Source organism: Populus euphratica, unplaced genomic scaffold (genome assembly GCF_000495115.2).
Source record: "Populus euphratica unplaced genomic scaffold, PopEup_1.0 scaffold701.1, whole genome shotgun sequence".
Lineage (NCBI taxonomy): Eukaryota > Viridiplantae > Streptophyta > Magnoliopsida > Malpighiales > Salicaceae > Populus > Populus euphratica.
The window spans coordinates 97,203-104,845 of record NW_011500570.1 but is presented as its reverse complement, the minus strand read 5'-3'; the positions used below and the strand labels follow the sequence as shown (position 1 = coordinate 104,845).

Sequence of the window (7,643 nt, the reverse complement as noted above, 5' to 3'; positions counted from 1 at the left end):
GAAGTGGTGGAAGATGGAAGTGTGGATTTTCAGAAGATTCACACAAAGGAAAACCCAGCAGATGCTTTGACGAAACCGGTCAACACTGATAAGTATATATGGTGCAGATCCTCTTATGGCCTAACAGAAACGTAAACAACATGAAGATGACAAGTATAGAAAGGATAGAAGAAGAATCATAGATAATCAAGTGTGAAGACTTGAATGTAAAGCCATTTAATTAGGTGGCATAATTGATGGGATTTGAGTGGGAGATGAGTTGTAGGATGAGTGGAGGATGAGTTGGTATAATGAGTGGAGGATGAGTTGTTAAGCATATATTCCTCCTAAATTTATGACCATTATACCCTCACTCTTGCCTATAAATAGGCAATGCATTCAAGCCTATATGCACATCCAAATAGAGAGAAGAAGAAGAGAGTGAAGAGAGAGTAATCCCACAAAATTGTGAGGTATTTGTGATAGAGTAAGTGAGGTGTTTTCTCCTAATAATAGAGAGATTCTTAGTTGTTCTCCTATTATTCGAGAGAGGTTGTAATTTCCATATTACTTAGTAAAATTCTTCTATACTTGTCTGTGGATGTAGCCCAATTGGGTGAACCACGTAAATTCTTGTGTGTTCCATTTCTCATTTTATCCTGTCTCTTATTTTTTATCTTGTCGGGTTTGCATGCCAGCATCCTAACACGCAATAGCCTTAGACTAGAGAAGAAAGCAATACGAGATCAGCACATGCAAGATGTGGAGTCTCTTAATCGCGAGTGTGAAGAATTCACGAATAAAATGGAGCAAGAGCGCACCAAATGGTTCAACAAGATTCAAAAGGAACATGCAGAGTTCTTGTTGGGCATTGAGATGTAGAAGAGGGAACTGAAGAGCAGCACTGAGAAAAGGTGTGAAGAGATAGAAAGTTATTTAAGGGATAAAGAAAAAGCCTTTAAGCTAGAAAAGAAAAATCAGCTTCACTATATTGCCTCTCTTAGAGAAAAAGCAGAAAAATAGTTGGAACAAGTTGCTTTAGAAATGTCAAAACTTGATGCTCAGAGAATGAGATAAATTTGGACTGTGAGAGAAAGGATGGCGAATGGGCAATGCTGAATAAATCCATTGAGGAACTTAAGGGTCAGACACAAAAATTAGAGGAACAAAGGCAATTGTTACATAGAGAGAGAGAGGAGATTTTTGTTCAGATTGAGCAACTGAAAAAACTGGATGATTTGAAACTTGCCTTGGATGATATGGAAGTGGAAGAGATTCAACAATACAACATGGAGTCTAGCCGACAGAAAATTTCTGCAATAAGGCGTTTAAAGCAACAAAATAGTGTACAAGATACTGATTTGGTTTCATGCGGAAAAGTAGGAAGTGACAACATTATATGTTACGTTTTGAATTAATGAATTCAAAAATACAATAAAGCCTTGAAAGTTTAAAAGTTGGAATAAATAAATGAGGGGTATAATAATAATTAAATAAAGAGATTATAAATATAAATGGAAAGAAGAAAAAAGAAAAAGAAAAAGAGATTTGAATATTTTTAGAGAGAGAACCGTGAGAGAGAAGGGAGAAAGAAGAAGAAGAAGAGAAAAGAGGGAAAATAGAAAGGAAATAAAAAGGAGTTGAAGAAATAAGTTTAAAGGTAAGATTTAGGTTGTTAAATGTGTAAATGTATATTAATTGAATTTTAATTTTGGTTTTGATGAATTTTAGGGTTTTGAAAATTTGTGTTTTGGATTTAATTGATGAATTAAATTGAATGTTATAAGGTTAATTGTTGTGGGTATTTGATTATTTGGTTGATTTTGAGAGATTGAATTGAAAGATGATGATTTTGAGTTATGATTTTGTTTGAATGGTGAATTTGTGTTAGAAATAAGGAAAGAACAGTGGGTTTTCTGTTAAAATTCTGGGTTGGAGGTTGAAGAAGATAAAATTTCGGTTTGGTCCCTCAATTTTGGAAAATTACAATTTAGTCCCCAAACTTTGGAAAATTACAGATTGGTCCCTGGAGCATATTCTGAGATTCTGAACAGAATAACATATGAATTATGGGAAAAATTACTGTATAGTTATGAACTTATGAACTTTTAACACTTTCAATTTAGTCCTCCAATTTGATAAAAATGACCATTTGACCCTAACAATTTGGTAAAATTCCATAATGGTCCCTAGAGTATAATGAGATATTCTGGACAGAATTGAGGATTAATTATGGTCATAATTTCAGCATATTCATGGATTCATGACAGATTTTAGTTTGGTCCTCCATTTGACAAAAATTACAATTTGACCCTACAAATTTGAAAAAATTCCAGAATGGTCCCTAGAGAATAATTAGAGGTTGTGGACAAAAATGATGATGAATTATGAATATAATTCCACTATATGATTTCTGTTTGCTTTCGAGTCAGGTGAGTGGATAATTTTCCATATGTATGAGAAATATTATAAATATTTGATTTTTTATTATGAATTGGATCATGCTTCTTAATAATATATATGTTGATTATTATCTTTGTTATGATAAAGTATGATCAATTATTGAATCTGAATTCTTGATATGAACCAGTATATATTTTGAATTGACTTCTGAATTGATAGCTCCTCATTTGATTGATGTCATGAGTTGAGTCTTGAGATATGAATATATTTGTTTGATTATGATTATGAACCTATGGTATGTCAATCAGAATACATATGCTAACAGGGTAGTGTTAATCTTTGTGCACATCGTATCAGAACCCTAGTTGGTCGGGGGAATCACCAACCTATGTGGATTGATCATCCTACAATACGGAGCTTCATGCTTATTGCATTTTGATTTTCTAATGAGTTTTACCATATGATCTTGTTATGGCCAATTTGAGAAACATTTCTATAAGAACCTAGAGCCATACTTGTATATATATTTCTCATTGCTGTATTACCTGGTGTGTGTGTATTGAACGTTATCTACTCACTAAGTTGTTGAATTCACCCTCTCATTATTTATCCTTTTCAGGCTTATAGCTTGATAGCAGGTCACTTTTGTTGGACCTTCAGAATCTGCTTTTTTAGTTGTAATTTGTACATTTTCCTTTATATCTAGTTAGTGCTCTAAAACTATGAAATTATATTAACTCTTGTATTAAGTCAATCAAATTGCATTAGTGCTATGTTGAACTCTAATTAAGTTTTTAAGGAGAAGTTTGTATGTAAGTTTAGGTTCGTATAGGTATGAAACCTTGGAGGGGAACCTTGCCTATGTGCCGGTTATGGATCCGGGATTCGAGTCATGACGTTATAGGTGGAGTCAACTCTCCTACACTAAAAGCAAATGTTGCTTCCTCCCCAAACTCTGATCGTTTTTCTTGGATAAAGAGTTGCATTGAATTGATCTTTAAAAATTCCCCTGGGAGGCCCCTAACAAAAAGTGAGGAGTCTGGATGTCTGGCCATGAAGATGCAAGTTTGACAGCTGGAACATTGGATACCTTGAATGGATATTGTGGGCAAAAGTTTATGTCAGTAGAAATTTTTGACAAAAGCCAACCTATTAGATATGCTTATGGTGAGCCAAAGGTGATGCCTGAAGTGCCTCCTGAAGGCATTATTACAAAGGGAGCACGTGCTGCTGAATATGATATCGTGGAAGTTGCAAATGAAAGGATCACACACCCAATTTCTGATCTAGCACCACAGGATGGAAGGAAAAGACGAGTTGACAACTCATCTTTGGATAATTCTGTTGATTCTCAGCTAGGGAAAAGTCAGAGCAATAAGAAAAGGAGGCAAAAAGAAATTGCCAGTGCAAATTTATCTGAAGATGCTATTAACAATAGGTATAAATCTTTTCCTGACAAACTTAGCATGTATGTTGTTACTCATGCTTCTTGTCTAAGATAATATGATTCATTGATTTATCTGTTCTCAGTATAACTTGGACCCGGGATGCTGTTTGTAAGGATGAGGATGCAGCTGAAGATGCAGATGTACTTATAATAGACAAAATCATTGAAGTTTCTGAAGTGACTTGTGAAATAACTGATGGTGCTTTTGCTAATCAAGAAAAACCAACGCCCGTTCAAATTCTGAAAAGACATCCAACCCCAATACTGGTACAGGCAGGCAGGTTTCGGAAGTGTCAAAGGAGCATTGTGTGGGAAATGTTGGAAATGGCTCCAAGTAAAGTCAGGCAACTCACAATGCTTTAAATATTCTCTATCACTCGATGTTGTATGGGAATACACGGCTTTAAGTTTCATTATTTAAATCATCTCTATGATCAATTTTGTGATTTATTGTGTGGTCTGATTTTTCTTTTTAGTTTGGGCATGATGGTGTAGTGGTCTAAATTTCTCATAGTTGAACCTTGGATGTCTGCGTCGATTTGGATTGAGTTTTCTATGCTGCTGGTATCACCTGCAAGTTTTGGATGGTTTGCTATGAAAATTTTAGACTGTCATTGTCGCAACCTGAATCCCGGATCCATGACCAGTACATAGGTAAGGTTCCTCTCTAAGGTTCCATAACTATACAAACCCAAACTTACACACAAACTTCTCCTAACTCAATCAGCGTTCAACGCAACATTATTAACAAAATTAACTTCATAATATAATTTTATTGTCTTAATACAAGAGTTCATATAATTACATAGTTTTGAAGCTCTAACTAGATATAAAAAAAGGTACAAATTACTACCAAAAGAGCAGGTTTTCAAAGTCCAACAAAAGTAACCTGCTATCAAACTATAAGCCTGAAAAGGATAAATGATGAGAGAGTGAGTTCAATAACTCAGTGAATAGATAATATTCAATATACACACTCGAGGTAATATAACAAGGATGAATATATATACAATTATGGCTTTAGGTTCTTATGGAAAGGTTTCTCAAATAGGCCATAACAAGAATATCATATGGTAAAATCGTCAGAAAATCAAAATGCAATAAGCATGAGGCTCTGTACTTTAGGATGATCAATCCACACAGGTTGGTGACTTCCCCGACCAACTAGTATTCAAATACGATGTGCACAAAGATTAAAACTACCATGTTAACATGGGTATTCTGACTGACATACCATAGGTTCATAATCATAATCAAACAGACATATTCATATCTCAAGGCTCAACTCATGACATCAATCAAAAGAGGAGTTATCAATTTAGAAGTCAATTAAAATATATACTGGTTCATATCAAAGATTTAGATTCAACAATTGATCATGCTTTATTATAACAACGATAATAATCAATATATATATATATATATATATCAAGAAGCATGATCCAATTCATATTAAAAAATCAAATATTTATAATATTTCTCATGCATATGAAAAATTATCTATTCACCTAACTCAAAAGCAAACAAAAGCCAAAAGCAGACACCGAAGAAAATCCTACTAATGTCCCAGTGATAAAATATTAGGATTATCTGAATACAAAAGAAACATATTCAAGAATGACTTGAAAGAATATTTAACCTATTCAACACACTTAACTAAGGGTGCATTCTATAACCCTATATGTTTTTGAACTAACTAGTTAATTTTCTCAAAAACCTAAAATTTAACGATTTTTCAGAAATCTAATCCATAATAAAACAAATAATAAGAGTTGATAATAATTCACTAAATAACCATCATTTATTCATCAAAACAATCTAAAAAAGCTAATATTACATCTAGGGACTAATCTAGAATTTATCATATTTGTATGGTCAAATTGTAATTTTTGTCTAATTAGAGGACCAAACTAAACATATCATAAATTCATGACTATAGTGGAATTATATCCATAATTCATCCTCATTTCTGTCCAGAACCTCTAATTATGCTCCAGGGACCATTCTGGAATCTTTCCAAATTTTTAGAGTCAAATTGGAGGACCAAATTGAAAGTTTTAAAATTTTATGACTATACATTAATTCTGCCCATAATTCATATGTTATTCCTTTCAGAATCTCGAAATATTCTCCAGGGACCAATCTGTAATTTTTTAAAATTTGGGGATGAAACTGTAATTTTTGCAAGTTGAGGGACCAAATTGGATTTTCATCATCTTCAACCTCAAACCTAGAATTTTCACAGATTACCTACTGTTATCCCTTGATTTCTAACACAAATTCACTATTTAAACAAAACCATAACTCAAAATTATCACTTTTATCTACAATCTCTCAAATTCAATTTAACAATCCATTACCCACAATAATCAATCATATAACATTCAAGTTAATTCATCAATAAACCCTAAACACAATTCTCAAAACCCTAATATTCATCAAAATCAAAATTTAAAGCTAAAGGAAGCATATTATACCTATTAAAGCATAAATATTACCCTTTTAACTTATTTTCTTTAATTCCTTTCTATTTATCTTCTTCTTTCCCCCTCTTCTCTCTCACAATTTGCTCCTTCAATTTTCAAATCACTCTTTTTTTTTTTTACTTTCTATTTATATTTATCATCTCGTTAGTCAATTACTACTATACCTCTCATTTAATCATACAGTATGGTTGTTAAAAATGCATTTAACTTGTAAAATTGTTTGATTTTGTTAGTTAAAATACATAAAACATGTAAAATCAAAGTTAAAACTCAAAAACTAGTAAAATCGATCAAACCATGTCAAACTTGATTTTCGTGATTTTTTACCTGATCGATTTCATCAGGTATATTTTCAAATTATCGTGTTTATTTTAGTCTTTTTTATGTGTTTAATTTCTGTCGATTATTATGCGTTATCCTTAATTTTTTCATAATTTTTTCTTGTTTTGTTTTTGTTTTTCTGCCTTTATATTTTTTTCCTACTTCTATTTTTCTATCAGTATTTAGAAAAATTATATTAAGTTATAATTTTATTTTATTTTATTTCAGTTCTTTTTTCTTAATTATTTTTTTTTTACTATGCTTCGATCAAGTTAAAAAACATCAAAGCTGGAAATGGAAGAGAACTAAATTATCATTGTTTTGAATTAACAGCCTCTGTTTTTAGGAGTGCTTCTGTTGAATGAATATAACCATATTTCACTTGATAAGTTCCTGAATTGTGAATTAAAACCAAAAAAAGGTGTGAATGGAAGAATATTTGAATACGGGAATGGAGGTTTAATTAGGAATGAGTGTGGAAAAGAGGGAGGACTTGTACAGGTGGGACTTGGGAGGAGTTATGGCACATATTCACAAAGCTTTGTTTTTAGTAGTACTTTTGTTAAATGAATATAACCTCTGTTTTTTTTTTTGTTGAATATATGCATCACTGCTTAATATAGAATAAAATACAATGCTTTGTGATTCAAATTGTGCTTAATACAAATTGTGAATTTTCTCTCATGTTAAGTGTCATGTTTATGGTACAACTTATGAGAATTTGAAATTTTAACATATGAGGTCAGTGGAGGTTTAAGACATGGTTGTCAACCTGTTAGATCTTCTGAATTTCATAAACTTTGAAGTGACACGACTAAAAGATTGATGTCTTCACCTAAGTACAGAAGTGTCGAAGTAATAAATAACCCGGCAAGACCACGGTCGAACTACAGGGAGGTTAGTTATACAAATTACAAATAACAATAATACAACAACAAGAACAAGAACAACAATAACAATAATAATAGTAATAACAGCAACAACAACAACAACAACAATAATAATAA

The 7,643-nt window shown here is 32.2% G+C and overlaps 1 pseudogene; it reads left to right on the top strand.

The window, feature by feature from the left end:
* Nucleotides 1-4,437, top strand: part of LOC105115447 (putative nuclear matrix constituent protein 1-like protein) — a 13,532-nt pseudogene extending 9,095 nt beyond the window's left edge.
* Nucleotides 4,438-7,643: the final 3,206 nt, after the last annotated feature.